Source organism: Panulirus ornatus, chromosome 23 (assembly GCF_036320965.1).
Source record: "Panulirus ornatus isolate Po-2019 chromosome 23, ASM3632096v1, whole genome shotgun sequence".
In the NCBI taxonomy this organism is placed as follows: domain Eukaryota; kingdom Metazoa; phylum Arthropoda; class Malacostraca; order Decapoda; family Palinuridae; genus Panulirus; species Panulirus ornatus.
The window spans coordinates 22,508,672-22,525,369 of NC_092246.1; the positions used below are offsets into that span (position 1 = coordinate 22,508,672).

Consider the following 16,698-nt stretch of genomic DNA (forward strand, 5'->3'; position numbering starts at 1 on the left):
TTGTAATCACAACACAACACATGGAGTACGGTGTCCACCTGTGTCTTGTAATCACAACACAACATGATGATTGTACTAACTTAATATACATTCTCGCATTCTTTTGTTTCTTCTCTTTATGTAGAATAATATTGCCATATGTATTACTATCATGCGGGAAAATGTTAATTTTGATGAGAAAAAACTTCTACTGAAACTGGTAAGGTAAAGCGTCATGATAAATAAAGAGACGGTGGTAGAGTGAGGAGTGAAAGCCATATTGGTTCTGCAACAAGACGGGTCTGGCCCACACCACGTGCACGTGACCTAGAGGACGACTAATAATACTCACAAAGTCGCGTGAGAGCGTGGAGAGAAGGGTGAAGCGAGAGTGATGGAGTAAACGCCGGGGGAGGGATAGATTGGCGGGAGGAGGCGGGGCTGGCCGAGCTAGGGAGGATGCGTGGCGAGAGCCAGTGTGTCAGTAAGGCACTTGGGTTCCCGGCCCTGTGGAGTGAACGTGTGTGGCTCTCCAGTGTTCCCCCGTCACCACTTGTGGACTTGTGAAGGTGCGATACCAGCCTCAGTGCCACCTGCCTGGCTGCACCGACTCACACCTCAGTCGCTATCACACTTCGCCCACCGCTGCTGCTGCTCCAGTAGCTGCTCCTCCGACCGCCCGCTGTACTCGTGTTCACCGGATCAGTGTTGCTTCCGAACGTAACGTCTATATACGACACAGTAACGCAAGTGTGTCACACATGTTGTGACGGTGATAGAGGTGTATCGTATACACTCCGGGTAGGGTCTTGCTCCCCCAGGGTGTTGCGCTACACCCTGACGGATACCAGCAAGCAGCCTAGGGTTGTCGTCCGTGCGTTTGTGTGGCACCGCTACCACACACACACACACACACACACACACACACACACACACACACTACCGCGGCCGTCGTGACCACCGCCCACACTGCTTCACTCTGGACCACATCCCACCACCGGCCGAGGGTGATGTCCGGTACAAGCAACACACACACACACACACACACACACACACACACACACACACACACAAGACTGATAATTCCTAGAACTTTAATAATCTTAACCCTGGCATGAGACACATGTTACATATGTAACAGAATGGTCAGATATAGTGTAAGGTAGTATACCCATCACAGCAGGTACACTGCACCTCACTATGTTGTGCCACAGTATCCATAGCCAGGGTGCAGTTGCTGGGGAGCGGAGCCTGGTAAGGTATGGTCCAACACTGCCAAGGTCACTCCACCTCCCTCAACCCTATACTGCCCGCACCACAGTTCACATTGTCCCAACACGAACACATGCTATATATATATATATATATATATATATATATATATATATATATATATATATATATATATATATATGATATGTGTGTGTCTGTGTGTGTGTGTAAAACAATAAGTTTTACATAATTGATGTTCTTGTGACAATGAATATCTTAAAGTTAAAAACATACACCACACAATTTTCCTTATGCCATCACACGGTCAGACCAACGTAAACACTGTCATTTCAAACGCTAACTCTCTCATTGTTTACATTTCTAAATCACGCATGCACCTCACACCCGCCCGAGGATGTGTATCAATTTGTGTTCTTGTTCTTTTTCGTTTTTCATGGCTGTTATCTGTTCTTATTGACTCAGCCATGTTATGTGTTCATCAAAGTATGGATTCGTGAGATGGGTGGGCAAGGGATGGCTAGCAGTGTGGGGGTGGGCAAGGGAAGGCTAGCAGTGTGGGGGATAAAGTCAAATAATGAAGACCAAATGTTGATGATGTGGCTCAACACCTGCACGTCCACCGGATGGCCATTTGCCCACCTGACAGCCGACTGATCGTTAGTAAACAGTAATATCCTCTGTTTTTTCATGCGTTTTCTAAATGGAAATCTTTAATACCATCAACAGAGCCTCTCGAATAGCGTTTGTGTGCGACGTGCGGAGATGCCTGAAGTAGTTTCGTGTAAAACACACACACACACACACACACACACACACACACACACACACACACACACACCATCTAATACCATACGAACAGTGCCCAGTCGCCTGTCTGTCGCTGTCCACAGTACTACTATCGTGGTGCTCGAGTTTGTTGGCTTCAGAGCCTGACATGGACAGGTCAGAGGTGCGCCTGTGTCTCATAAGTGTTCTCTCCCAGCAGGGTCGAGAGTAAACATCACAGAGACATCATAAAACAGTGACAAAGAGAGACTTACAAAGAAGTGAAACATAGAAAAGTGTGTCCTCTTCCTCCGTGGCAAGACAACTACAAGCAAACAGGTAAGATATATAATTACATTTTTTGTAAACTGTTGTTGCTAGAGATTCGGTGAATCCCATTGGACCACCTTGACCTCTCCTATCTATTTCTATAATATATTGTTTCAGTGAGTTCAAACATCATTGATCGTCACGTCATTACACAGGTCTTTTACCCTCAACATTCCAGTTCGGGTCCGCGGGAAAAACTACTGTGGCTTGTTGATATATCATGTATATACTTCCTGGGTAGGTTCCTATTTCAGGTGTACCGAGGTTTGACTTGTGATAGTAAGAGATTAGAGTTTGCCTTTCCAGGTATGTTTAGGACTGACCTGGGCAAATGTACAACTGGTGCTGGTCTCTGTTAGCGTGTGGTTTACATGACGTATGTAGGAGTGAGGAGAGATCTGGGCTGCGGAGAGTCGTGTTAAGGAAGGGTTTGCCCAGCTTGCGGCTCGAGGGCTGTGGGGGACTAACCTGTTCAGCTGTTATGATCATCTTTTACCATTACTTCTCCTGAAAGCACCTTGTTCACGTCATCTGTTCTCCTCACAACGGCAAAAAACGGAAGAACCTGAATTCCTTATGTTGAAGGATATATCAAGGAAGAAAGAATGGTAGGATCCTGTCCTTTGCCTTCCTCTCCCTCTCTCCCTACCATGTCACTCCTCCTCCCTCATCTCCCTGTGTACGTTACCGTGAGAGAGTAACACCCCCTCTGCCCCTCTGCTAGAGAGTAACTCCCCCTCTGCCCCTCTGCTAGAGAGTAACTCCCCCTCTGCCCCTCTGCTAGAGAGTAACTCCCCCTCTGCCCCACTGCTAGAGAGTAACTCCCCCTCTGCTAAAGAGTAACTCCCCCTCTGCTAGAGAGTAACTCCCCCTCTGCCCCTCTGCTAGAGAGTAACTCCCCCTCTGCCCCTCTGCTAGAGAGTAACTCCCCCTCTGCCCCTCTGCTAGAGAGTAACTCCCCCTCTGCCCCTCTGCTAGAGAGTAACTCCCCCTCTGCCCCTCTGCTAGAGAGTAACTCCCCCTCTAGAATCTGTACAGTCGTGGACTAGCCACGACAAGGATAGGCGTGTCGTTAAGACTTTGAAGGTACCCCGTACATGACAGGTGAAGTTCCCAAGAAAATCTTATCTTTCCAACATTGTAGAGTAACTTCACCCTGATTTCAGCCAACCTGCGTTTATCATATTTATCTCCCGCTATCACTGCGTCGCTCAGAGCAAGCTGGCCAAGCGACGTCTTACCCAAACTATCCGGTTGTTGACCATATGTTTCTCTGTCCGGCAGCCAGCACACACGCTATGGTACTGTGTGCTTGTTGTTTTGTTTATCATCTCGAAAAAAACCGTCACCTGTCTCTTATATATATATATATATATATATATATATATATATATATATATATATATATATATATATATATATATATATATATATATATCTTTCATACTATTCGCCATTTCCCGCGTTAGCGAGGTAGCGTTAAGAACAGAGGACTGGGCCTTTGAGGGAATATCTTCATCTGGCCCCCTTCTCTGTTCCTTCTTTGGAGGCAAAAAAAAAAAAACGAGAGGGGGAGATTTCCAGTCCCCCGCTCCCTTCCCTTTTAGTCGTCTTCTGCGACACGCAGGGAATACGTGGGAAGTATTCTTTCTCCCCTATCCCCAGGGATATATATATATATATATATATATATATATATATATATATATATATATATATATATATATATATATATATATATATATATATATATATATTGGAAAGGATCACAATTTTGCGCGTGATCAAGATATTCCTATGAGTCCACGGGGAAAATGAAACACGATAAGTTCCCACTTATAGTGTTTCATTTTCCCCGTGGACTCATAGGAATATATATATATATATATATATATATATATATATATATATATATATATATATATATATATATATATATATATATACATATGAATATCTTGTTCCAATGATAAATGGTTAAAAAACGCAAAGGAAACGATGCAATAATTCACATTGCTGGAGATTTCAACGAATTTAAAGTAACAATCCAGGTCGAGGCGGCGGTGATTTCAATGCTGGTTGGATAGTAATCCTTCGTGTGTCTGTGGTTTATAGTGTCCATAAATTCCTCCTCCTTCCCAGCCCTTCATATTCAATCATCGGTTTCTTGTGATGAAGGAACATTCAATGAATGTTATACTTTATTTCTTTTATATTTAAGTAACGGGTGGTTGTGTATTCTTCAGTTTCTGGGGTAGTTATTTTTAAAGAACATGTTAAATCATATTCGCTAACAAAAATAGAGAATAGATGATATAATCTTTCCCATTCCTTCTCATACCTACTGTCACCTGTCTCCGTTCTTCCTCTCTGTTCCTCCCGCCTGTTCCTCCCGTCTCTACTTTCTCCCCGTGGGCGTTCTCCTCTCCCCGTGCTGGCCGCCTTGACCACATTACCTAGGAATTATGTTAATTATTCTACCCCTCCTCCCCCTCCCCCCTCCCGGTGTATGGCTCAGCCAGGTGGTGGCCGGAGCTGACGAAGGCGTGGGGCAGGTGGTGTACGGGGCTGACGAAGGCGTGGGGGAGGTGGTGTACGGGGCTGACGAAGGCGTGGGGGAGGTGGTGTACGGGGCTGACGAAGGCGCGGGGGAGGTGGTGTACGGGGCTGACGAAGGCGTGGGGGAGGTGGTGTACGGGGCTGACGAAGGCGTGGGGGAGGTGGTGTACGGGGCTGACGAAGGCGTGGGGGAGGTGGTGTACGGGGCTGACGAAGGCGTGGGGCAGGTGGCGGCCGACGGCTGGTCTGTGTGGAGACCTATATACGTGGACGACCCTAACGACACAGTGGCTCTGACGAATGATGATACAAATACATACACACCACTGATGGTACTACCCCAGCTGACACTACCAGGGAGAACAGCTGACTACCACTACTACTACTACTACTACTACTTAGTTTGATAATGATAATAGTAGTAGTAGTAGTAGTGGTAGTGGCATTAATACTAGTATTATTAATGATAATAACGATGATAATATTGATGATAATGATAATTATGATGATGATGATAATTATGATGATAATGATAATTATGATAATGATAACAACAGTTATGATTATGATGATAATAATGTTGCTGTGATTGTGGTTGTGATTGTGGTGGTCTTCTGGCTCAGGTGTTGTTGCTCGTGGTTGTGGTTTGTGGTTGTAGCTCTACCTACCGACCACAAATGTTAATCATCATTTGGTTATAATGTACTGACCTATATTTGTCTACATCACCTTAATATTTCCAGGCAATGACTCTATTAGAAATGGTCATTCATAATTCCATCAGACTTCCGGTGAAAGTAACGGCAATTATCACATCTGACCAATAGGAAGGCAGCAATAAAGTTGTCGTAAAGTAGTTAGTTGTGAAAGGCAGAGCACTTCTTGCATTAGCCCGGTCACTATCACGGTGATGGTGAAGACGAAGATGAACATGACGATGTTCTGTACTTCACATATTTGCACAATTCTTTTCACTTTCATTTTTCATCTTGGTGGTCAGTGCCCTCTGGTCTCACTATCTCATTAAACATACCTTGGGAACTCAGTCTCATCTGTCGTCCACCTGACCCATATCTTTGCATATTACTTTCGTATATCTTTTCATTTTCTTCACTACATTTTATCTCTCTGTTTATTGCCTCTTGTGTTCTTTATCCAGACTCTTCTGTGTCATGAGTAGTCTTATGTATTAACCCTTCGCAATCCTTACATATTCCTGTTATTGACACAATCTTCACATAATCTAAAATATCTTGATGTTCTGGATTATTTCCTCACATCTAAAGACGTGATTTGTTCTCATGTTTCTGTTCCTGCTTGCATGCAGTCACTCCTGCAACATCTCATGTTCTTGCCCAAAACTCATGATCGTGTACACATTTCATGGCCTTGCCCACATATTATGTTCTTACCTATATGTCATGTTCTTGCCCTCATGTTCTTGTCCATATATCATGTTCTTACCCATGTCTTATATTCTTACTCATTTTCATCTACCTTTTGTTTGTATTTGCTCTCTCTGTCCTTTGTTCATTTGTTCTATTTTCTTCTTTTATTCCATAATTTCTCTCTGTTTAGATTCCTCTATATATCCCGTTTATTTCTTGTGCTATTTCCCCTCGTCCTTCACCTCTTCCATATCCACCTCCTCATTTTTGCATCATTAGTTCCTCTTCCTCATTTTCATTCACATTCCCGTCTTCCGTTTGTGAGTCATGTTCTCCAGCATCATGAGGTGTGCCTCATTTTCCATTCTTCTCGCTCACATCCTTGCCTCTACCTCTCTCTCATCCTGCTCATGTCACTCATGACTGTCACATCATATCATCCTGTTCGTATCACTCATATCTTTGCCTGTCATCCTGCTCATGATACTCATGATATGCCTGTCACATTATGTCACTGCCTATCATCCAGCGTGTGTCACTCATGTCACGCCTGTCACACGGTGTCATTGCCTGTCAACCTTTTCTCACAGTTGGGTGAGCTCTTGGTTTTAGCGAATGTAAGAGACACACACTACTCTCTCTCTCTCTCTCTCTCTCTCTCTCTCTCTCTCTCTCTCTCTCTCTCTCTCTCTCTCTCTCTCTCTCACACACACACACACACACACACACACACATACATATCCCGCTAGACTCTCCCATTCCTCTCTCACTGTCTTCACGTACCATATATCCTCATACCTGGGCTCCCTGATTCGCTGAGGGGCACAAGCTCTGTGTGATCGATCCTCGCAATGTACCAAATGCCATGTTGAATGTTTTCCCTTGTCATACGTCATATATCACAGCAGTTAAGTGGAGTATGCTGGTGAGGGGGAGCTTGCCAACGCAATCCCAGGGTACAAGGGTGATGGGGTTATGTAAAGATGATCTTGTATGCAGAAGTTGCTGACCATGGCTCTATACTTCTTCTTGTGTAACACGTGAGAGGACACGCGCGTGCGTGAGAAGACTCGGCCGTGCGTGAGAACTACACGCGCGTGCATGCATTACACCCGCGGAGTTGGGCCTAGCAATAACATGTCAAGTTTGTCTTAAATCCCAGCATTGGTGATCTCTCTCTCTCTCTCTCTCTCTCTCTCTCTCTCTCTCTCTCTCTCTCTCTCTCTCTCTCTCTCTCTTCTCTCTCTCTCTCTCTCTCTCTCTCTCTCTCTCTCTCTCTCTCTCTCTCTCTCTCTCTCTCTCTCTCTCTCTCTCTCTCTCTTTCTCTCTCTCTCTCTCTCTCTCTCTCTCTCTCTCTCTCTCTGTTCCTGACTCACACGCACGAGTCGCGAAGGTGTGTCAAGGTGAACCTCTGTCCCAAGTTCACTGATCTCGGGTCTAAAAGATTTTCAGTTAGAGAGAATAACAGACCTGACAGATGACGCAAGAGGGCACGACCCACCCACGCCTTGCGGTCGTGGGAGCCAACGACCCATCCACGCCTTGTGGTCGTGGGAACCAACGACCCACCCACGGCTTGTGGTCGTGGGAACCAACGACCCACCCACGCCTTGTGGTCGTGGGAACCAACAACCCATCCACGCCTTGTGGTCGTGGGAGCCAACGACCCATCCACGCCTTGTGGTCGTGGGAACCAACAACCCATCCACGCCTTGTGGTTGTGGGAGCCAACGACCCACCCACGCCTGTGGTTGTAGAGATTCACAAGGTCTTTAAGATAACATCCCCTGCCCTGCCCTGCCCTGCCCTGCCCTGCCCTGCCCTGCCCTGCCCTCCCCTGCCCTGCCCTGCCCTCCCCTGCCCTGCCCTGCCCTCCCCTGCCCTGCCTTGCCCTGCCCTGCCCTGATCTGTCAGACGAGGAATAAATCATTTGGCCACAGTCTCGTTCCATCGTTGCTCTCATTATCTTACAAGGACCTGTAATCTCCCTGGCGAACACCTTCACCTGCTCCATGTTTTGATGATTATCATTACTGCTACAGTTGCCAGGGAAGATCCGTTGATGACTAACGTGGAAGATCCGTTGATGACTAACGTGGAGGATCCGTTGATGATTAACGTGGAAGATCCGTTGATGACTAACGTGGAGGATCCGTTGATGATTAACGTGGAAGATCCGTTGATGACTAACGTGGAAGATCCGTTGATGACTAACGTGGAAGATCCGTTGACGACTAACGTGGAAGGTTCGTTGATGACTAACGTGGAAGATTCGTTAAAGGTACGGAAAGCATCGCCGATATTTCCCTTTCTGTGGCTGAGTATAATTACTTCTATATTCAGGAAATTTTGAGTGAATTTCTTGAACAAAAGTCAGCAATGTTGAGAGCGAGAGAGGATTGCATGCGGGTTGCCCCGACTCCACTTGCGTAGGAATTAAACATGAACCAAGAGATAAAGGTTACAAGGCTCCAGCCGACGGATGAAGATACAAGTTAGTTCAAGAAAGCCAAGATACACTGAGTCTCCTTTTTTATGGGGCGATTCGCTTGTTAGGGATGATATATGACGTCATCTTTGGCAAGCACACGGACATGTTGTTCTAATCATCATGCAAATTACACAATTAGTCATCCACTGAAATACGAAATTCGTAATCTGGACCGGGGGGGGGGGGGGGTGTGTGGGAAGGGGGTGCATGACCCATAAGGTGCTACGAATGTGTCATAGGGAAAAAAGAAATATAAATTGTTAGTACGGTGTGCTATGTTGGTTTTGTGGTTGTTTATTCAGAAGCAGAGCTCTGGTCTTCCCTGTCGGCTTCAATTACAAGATAATTGTACGTCTTCAGAGGAAGCTCCAGTTATGGTAGACTGAGCCAACTGTATCACAGTTAGCGCCTCTCATGTCAGTCCTGCTAACAGTCTATCCCAGTCACCTGCAACACTTATGAACTCCGATCTTTCCACTCTCCTGCACCACCCAACATGCAGGCACGCGCGCGCGCACTAAACTCACACACACACACACCACCACCACCACCACCACTTCCACCGGCCTCCTAGACCTCCCAGGGAAACCCACTGACATCCACGAGATACCCTCATCCCTAATACTCGCATCTCATCACCTACACCCTTCACTCACACTCATCACTCATACTCATCACTCACACGCATCACTCACACTCATCACTCATACTCATCACTCACACTCTTCACTCACTCTTCACCCACCTACCGCAGCTAAGCTCATCCACCTTGCTTATATACACCCACACACACACTCCCCATGAGATACTCCCCACACCCACACCCCGTCAACCACACCCATCACCCCAACCTCACCGTGCTAACCGTCTCCCCATAGCCGTACTGTCGCAAGACTTTCTCCAGGAACAATAGTAATATTGACGGTACAGAGAGACGGACGAGTGACAGGTGGCTGCCTCGGGAATAGACGGACGGAGGTCATGTCTACAGTGGGAGGGTGGAGGCAGATCAAGCCTACAGACAAAGGTCTGGGTCCAGGAAGATCTTCGCTACAGTGAGGGGCAACGTGGGTCTTACAGTGGTTGCAGTTGGGGACCAGATGGTGAACAGGTCCTGGCAGCAGCGGTCCTGGGGCTGGTCGTCGCCAGAGATTGCGACAGGTCGTGGCTAAAGAGTGAGGCTTGGTAGGGAACAGATCTTGCCTACAGTGAGGAGGTCGAATTGACAGCAAGAGGAGTAGGTCATGGTTACAGTAAGAAGTAGGTCATTGTTACAGCGAGAATCAGGTCATGGTGGCTACAGTAGTGCAGTAGGATGACTAGAACATACATTGAAATATCTTAGAACTTGAAAATTCCAGTCATAAACGGTACACTTGGTAACCCTTCCTGTGCCGGAATATTTCGTAAGGTGAAAACTGGTGAACTTAAAGTTTTCCTAAAAAAAGAATGTCTCGTTTCATAACGAACCTGATGACGCTAATTACCTGATGATATAGCAATGTACGCCCCTATCTGGACGCACCACAACCATTGAAAGTATTTCAGTTAGCGTAAGAGAAGCCTTGATGGGCGAATGCAGTGAATTTAGGAACTCTTGGATCAACCATTTGAGATATGGAACATTTCGTCCGAGACATATCGAGCACTGTCTTGCCCCGGCCCAGCGTTCCATCATGTGTGCAACATGACGGAGCTGAACCTGGCACAGTAATTCATTGCCAGAAGAATGATCTCAAGCGAGAGTTTCGTTCCTACAACAGCTGATGTTGTTTTGTGGTCCACCATCACTCCATCTTAGGGAACTGTGCCATGCCTTCCCTCTCTGCCTAACATCACCCCTCCATCTTGTCTCAGTTTCACCTCCTTCATCTTCTTACTCTTCTCTCTTCTCCCTACCGTTACTTGCTTACTCTCATGTTGGGCAGTACGGGCACTGCCATCGTGTCAGCGTGAAGACTTGTAAGAGGGTATTCCCATGGTATGTTTGGCGTGGGTGTGGCGGGAGTCGGGTACACTGGGTGTTAACCATTGCTCTACACCCATAGTGGGTGTGGCGGGAGTCAGGTACACTGGGTGTTAACCATTGCTGTACACCCATAGTGGGTGTGGCGGGAGTCAGGTACACTGGGTGTTAACCATTGCTGTACACCCATAGTGGGTGTGGCGGGAGTCAGGTACACCGAGTGTGATCCCGTATTACTTGGTTGCAACGGTGGCGGTGTTGATGCGCAGGTGCAGATGTGAGCACCATTCCCTACTGCTGACCACCGGTCCCTTCTCTCTCTCTCTCTCTCTCTCTCTCTCTCTCTCTCTCTCTCTCTCTCTCTCTCTCTCTCTCTCTCTCTCTCTCTCTCTCATATCATGTTTATTCGTCTGTTTATCCCATGCCTATCCATAAGATTTGGAAAACCTCGTATCGTAAATACTGCTGCCGCTCTCTAAGTACAGTAGTTTTTCTGGTGTATAGTTATACAATATGGTCAAGAAGTCTTGAGGAACGCACAATTAGAGCTCTTGGGAACGCTGATTTTTTTTCCTCGTTCCCCGATGCTTTCACAGTACCCGAGCCAGTGTTCTGGGGCGTTCGCTGGAAACGTTTGTTTCCATAGCAACCAAGCTAAGATCCTGAGGCGTTCGCTGGCAAAATTTGCTTTCGTCTCATACCCCCAGACCAGCATTTTTGTACGTTCGCTGGCGATGGTTGCAGTCTGTGTCAATAGAGGTGATGGCAGTGCCCTCTGCCAGCAGGCAGGTCACCTTTGGGGTCCAGCATCCATCTCTCTCAGCACACACTCTATGGTCACCTCCCCAGCACGTACTGTGTGACCGACCTGTGTATATATGCCATCACTTTCTCTTTCCATACTCGTATATTTGTCTCTGTCACTATGATCGTCTAAACCTCTATCTATCTGTCTATCTATGCCTGTCCACATTTATATTCATTATCATAATTTCTCTCTCGTCTCCTGTCTCCCTCATTTTTTCTCTACTGTTGTACATGTTATCTGTGATATCAGACCAGTGTCGAGGTAGACACGCAACCTTGCTTTTCCCCGGCAAACTTTGTGAGTCTCATGTGATCTGCCAGGCTGGGAGCAGCCATGAATAAAAGCAACAAGACTTGTGATAGTTAAACAAAAGAAAATAGAGTAAAAGAACTTGGTAAGGAGCGCCCTCTTTTGTCGCGTATGGCGAGGTGTTTGACACACACACACACACACACACACACACACACACACACACACACATGTCCGGCTGTACTCTCACTTTATGGGACTTAGCGAAACATCATTCATCTGGTCTCTTATGCAAATCAGGGCTGTGACGTCATGTGTATAGTTTGGCTCAGGGAATCTTGGCTTAGTAACATGAAGGGTCGACCTCTCTGTGTCTGTGTATTCTCTGTAGTGTTACACATATCAATTCGCTGAGCAGTGAGGGGCAGATTGACACAGTGCAGCGAGGTGGTCAGAGGAACATTGGTGTAAGTTTCAAGTTAATGAAGTGAAGTAACACAGGAGAGACTGTCTAATCTTGTGCGTATCTCCAATCACCTGGGGTGACCTGGTGTTGCTTGTTATCGTAAAGATATCCCTTATCTTCAAGTACCTCTGAGTATCTTTTACATATAGCGCTAAGGTAGTTTATGTAGTTAGCGAGAGACGCAGTAATCGAGAGGGCTTCTCGTCCAGCCTCAGGAAGCTAACGACCATCATCTGCTGCATCTGATCTACGTTAGTGTGCCTAGCAGTATGTCCATCCAGCGTCCCCGGTCCACAAGACCGTTCTCGGTCCACCAGACGGTCCCCGGTCCACCACTGTCCCCGGTCCAGCAGACTGTCCCCGGTCCAGCAGATGATGCAGCTAGTGGGTCATCGACAAGACACCTTGCTAGTGACTCCCTCGTCTCTTTCCTTTCCTCCTGCACCACTGTCCACTCATCCTCCGCTTGCCTACCTCCTCTTTCTCCATCCACAGTTCACGTTATCGCTTTCTTCCTTATTCCCATAATCCTTTCTTTACTCTCTCTCTCTCTCTCTCTCTCTCTCTCTCTCTCTCTCTCTCTATCTCTATCTATCTATCTATCTATCTATCTATCTATCTATCTCTCTCTCTTTCTCTTCCTTGCACCGTCTTTATTCTTCCAGTTTTCTATCCCCCTCCTCAGCTCAACGGTCCTCACAGACATAGGGACTTCGTGGGACCTTCTCAGTCTCCGGTATTTCCCACCCCCTCCTCCTCCTCCTCCTCCTCCTCCTCCTCCTCCTCCTTCTCCTCTTCCCCACCGCAGGTGATCACGTCCTGCCTCCTACCTGTAGATTACGGAAGGCGCGAAAGTGTTGGAATATCTACCACTCGCCGCTCAAATGGTACCGCCAGGACTGTTATCATGGACCCGCTCTCGCCCGGGAAAGATGGTATTTTTCTTATATACGTCGGCCTGTTGCTCAGGATTGATGCCTGATTTACGAAATAAGATGATGAAGACTTAATCTGAGCTTCGATATTTTTTTTACAAAATCTACTTCATTCTCAATATTAATGATGCCACTCTAACGATGATTGACCAAGTGTACGGGTTCATCCAACACCAGCTACAGTGCCTAACGAGTATCAAGTGATACTGTTTACACTAAGACTTTCCTGGTTGGAGTTAATTCTGGCGAATGTGTGTAATCAGGTAGTTGTGGTGTGCGGGGAGGGAGTTCCACACTCGCGGGGCCTCATCTCTTGAACTTTCTCTATCCTCAAGCAGTCTTTTAAACGTCTTAATGTTGTCTACATTTACGAATCTCATAAGTATATCTGCTGTTTTCGTCCACGACTATAATACTGTGAAAGTACTTCTTTATACGTTTTATTACAAGTTTATTGATTTCACATTTCACAACATAACCTCTGCTTATAATTCAACTTTCTTGAAGTGCCATGTGTGTGTGTGTGTGTGTGTGTGTGTGTGTGTGGTGTGTGTGTGTGTGTGTGGTGTGTGTGTGTGTGTGTGTGTGTGTGTGTGTGTGTGTGTGTGTGTTTGCGACAGGGAGTATACATGGGCTAGAGTACATATGTTTTTTATGCATTGTGTGTGTATGTATATGATATTCAGTACACATGCATGTGTGAGTCTGTGTGTAGCCACGTCACTTGTCTTCACAAGTGTCTTGTTCTTACACGTCACTAAGTCGTCTTGGCATGGCCCTCCACTCTTGCCTATAACTCCATCTTAACTGAATCTTTATCACCTGATCATATATTTAACAACCTCAATAAAGACTCATAACCCAACTCACAACAGACACGTTTCACAACAAGGGATCATCTATTTTGCATGAGGCAGTTGTAACCAAGACATTATCACGTAACTTACAAAGACAAACAAAGACATTATCACCTCATTTGCAATGATGAACAAAGTCTTGCTTAACCTTGCAACACCTGATGTTATTACCCAACATGCAACATCTATAAACATCAAGGTCATCATCACATCACACACTCCACAAATTGCAGAAAAAGAATATGGACAACTCTCTCTCTCTCTCTCTCTCTCTCTCTCTCTCTCTCTCTCTCTCTCTCTCTCTCTCTCTCTCTCTCTCTCTCTCTCTCTCTCTCATGCTGGGGTTACAGGCCACAGTCATGCGTCAGTCCTGGGCACCCAGCCTGGTGGACGTCATGGCCTCCTGCGTCTCAGGAGGGTAACATTGCCAACAGTTTGCTAGCGGATGCTTGCGTCAGCCTCAGGGTCGAGCTGGAGAACGACACGTTGTACTGGCGATTATGGCTTCAATACACTTTCAAAATTCTTGGGAAATTACGCTGCAAGAGCCGTTGTATGTGTGTGTGTGTGTGTGTGTGTGTGTGTGTGTGTGTGTGTGTGTGTGTGTATGTGTGTGTTTCTCCCAGCGACGCATGAGGGAATTCTGAAGAGCGACGCTGAGGACGTAGAGAATCACAGTATGTGTTGATGTTTGTGATGCAAACCCCAACTGAGTCAGGAGCAGCGTATCTACTGGTGATTCAGCCTCGATCTAAAGTCCTTCTTGATTTCCTCCTTAACGTAAACGTAATTCATCAAGGTGGTACAGTATACACACGAGAGAGACGAGAACCGATGGCAAAGTACGAGTTATAGATGAAGCAGCTGAAGCTAGCGACAGAAGGGCAGGCCTTGGCTACTGGTCAGCGGAGGAATAAGTCGTAAAGTTAAAGGTCTGGGCACATTGCCCCGCCTTTAGACACAGACACACACACACACACACACACACACACACACACACACACACACACACTGCCCTCCCCTCCCCCTACCTGGTTGTGCCGTGAGGACTGGTTACGTGATGCAGTCACTATAGGATCCAGGACTCTGAGAAACCCAGATGTTTAACCGGTCTTTCGTGAGGGAAAGCTCGCCAATCGTGCCATTATCTCCTTGAAGACCGTGACCTACAGATACAGTGTAGAGTGCGGCTGTAAAATGTAAGTGTGTGAAAAGAAACTTGTTTTCCGATGCAATAGAAATTCTCGTGTCTGTAGGTGTACAAGACGAACTACTGGATCAACGCTACCCTCAGAAATTTTGATCTAAAGTACGATAAACAAAGCAAAGAAATAAAACATGGAAAGATTACTTTATTCTCGACATCCACACGACTTTAAGAAAGTGTACAAGAACCCGCCACTGGCATGGTGAGGGTTACCAACCCGAGGCATGTGTGAGGTGCATCCGCTGGTGACATCACACCCTGGAAGAAATGCTCCTAACAACCCGCCTTAGGCGATGGACACGGGCGGGCACTTGACGAAGCAGCCAGTCGTGGAAAGTGAAGCGAGCTGGAAATGAGGCGTGTCGGGAGCGAGGCGTGACGGGAGTGAGGCGTGTTCCTTTGAGAATGAAGTGTGACTGGAATGAGATGCAACGGGAGTGAGGTACGTCGGGAGTGAGGTACGTCGGGAGTGAGGTACGTCGGGAGTGAGGTGCGACTAGAGTGAGGTGCGACGGGTGCGAGATATGGGTGAGAAAGTAAAGGTTCTTTTCCATTGCTTATCGCAGTGGTCGCCAGTGTCCACACTGCAGACGTTAAGTGATGTGGTCCAGCGGCTTTGTGGTCCGGCAGCGGTGCTGTGCAGCTGCGTTGGTGGTTCACCAGCGACCATTTGGTCCAGCAATCAGAACAGTCGTGCGCTATAGGGACAGAAATTCACATCACAAGAAACGAGTCATAAATCTGGTCGGTAACTACATAGAAAATATAAATATGAATTACTTGAATAAAAGGCACCGATTATTGTATTATTCCCTGGTTGTCTACATAACTGTCAGTCTTTCGTTGTAGAAAAGAAAATAATCTGGCCAGAATTATCATAGAAAACGACCACAAGAGATTGTTTTGAGGATCTGCAGCGATGGATCATTATATATAGACATGAAAACCCCAGGAATATACGATATTCAGATGAAGAAGATGAAGAAGAAGAAGAAGAAGAAGAAGAAGAAGACAGAAGATTAAAAAGAATCACAACGAAAGTCATGACAGGAAAAGAACGGTCTTATGCAGCCTGCGGCCCATCACAGGTGACAGGAACACACACACACACACACACACACACACACACACACTGCTGGGGGGAGCGATATGTGATGGCGTGTCTAAGCCTGGGGAAGACAATACTGACATATACACTATAATGATCGCTCGACCAGTGTTTTCTCAACATTTAATAGACCTCGCCACCCCAGGCCCGTGTCCATGGTAGGTACAGAGTTGTGTTAGGTTTTCGAGTGGCACTTGTGTCCCAGGAGGTAAGAACAATCAGTTTCTTGCTCAACCTGGACAACGCCTATGTACGATTATTTAGTTCAGTTTGCTGGGATGACTTTGAGAATCGTGTGAACAGCAGTAATGGTGCAGTGTTTCATCATACAGCTAGCTCCTCTACCTACTCCATCCC

At 46.5% G+C, this 16,698-nt stretch overlaps 1 protein-coding gene across 1 annotated transcript in view; it reads left to right on the plus strand.

Moving 5' to 3' along the window:
* The first annotated feature begins 605 nt into the window (after window positions 1-605).
* Window positions 606-16,698, plus strand: part of LOC139756913 (uncharacterized) — a 68,004-nt gene continuing 51,911 nt past the window's right edge. The window contains 2 exon segments of the mRNA XM_071676831.1: window positions 606-699; window positions 2,198-2,316. The gene's annotated coding sequence lies outside the window, so the exon portion shown is untranslated.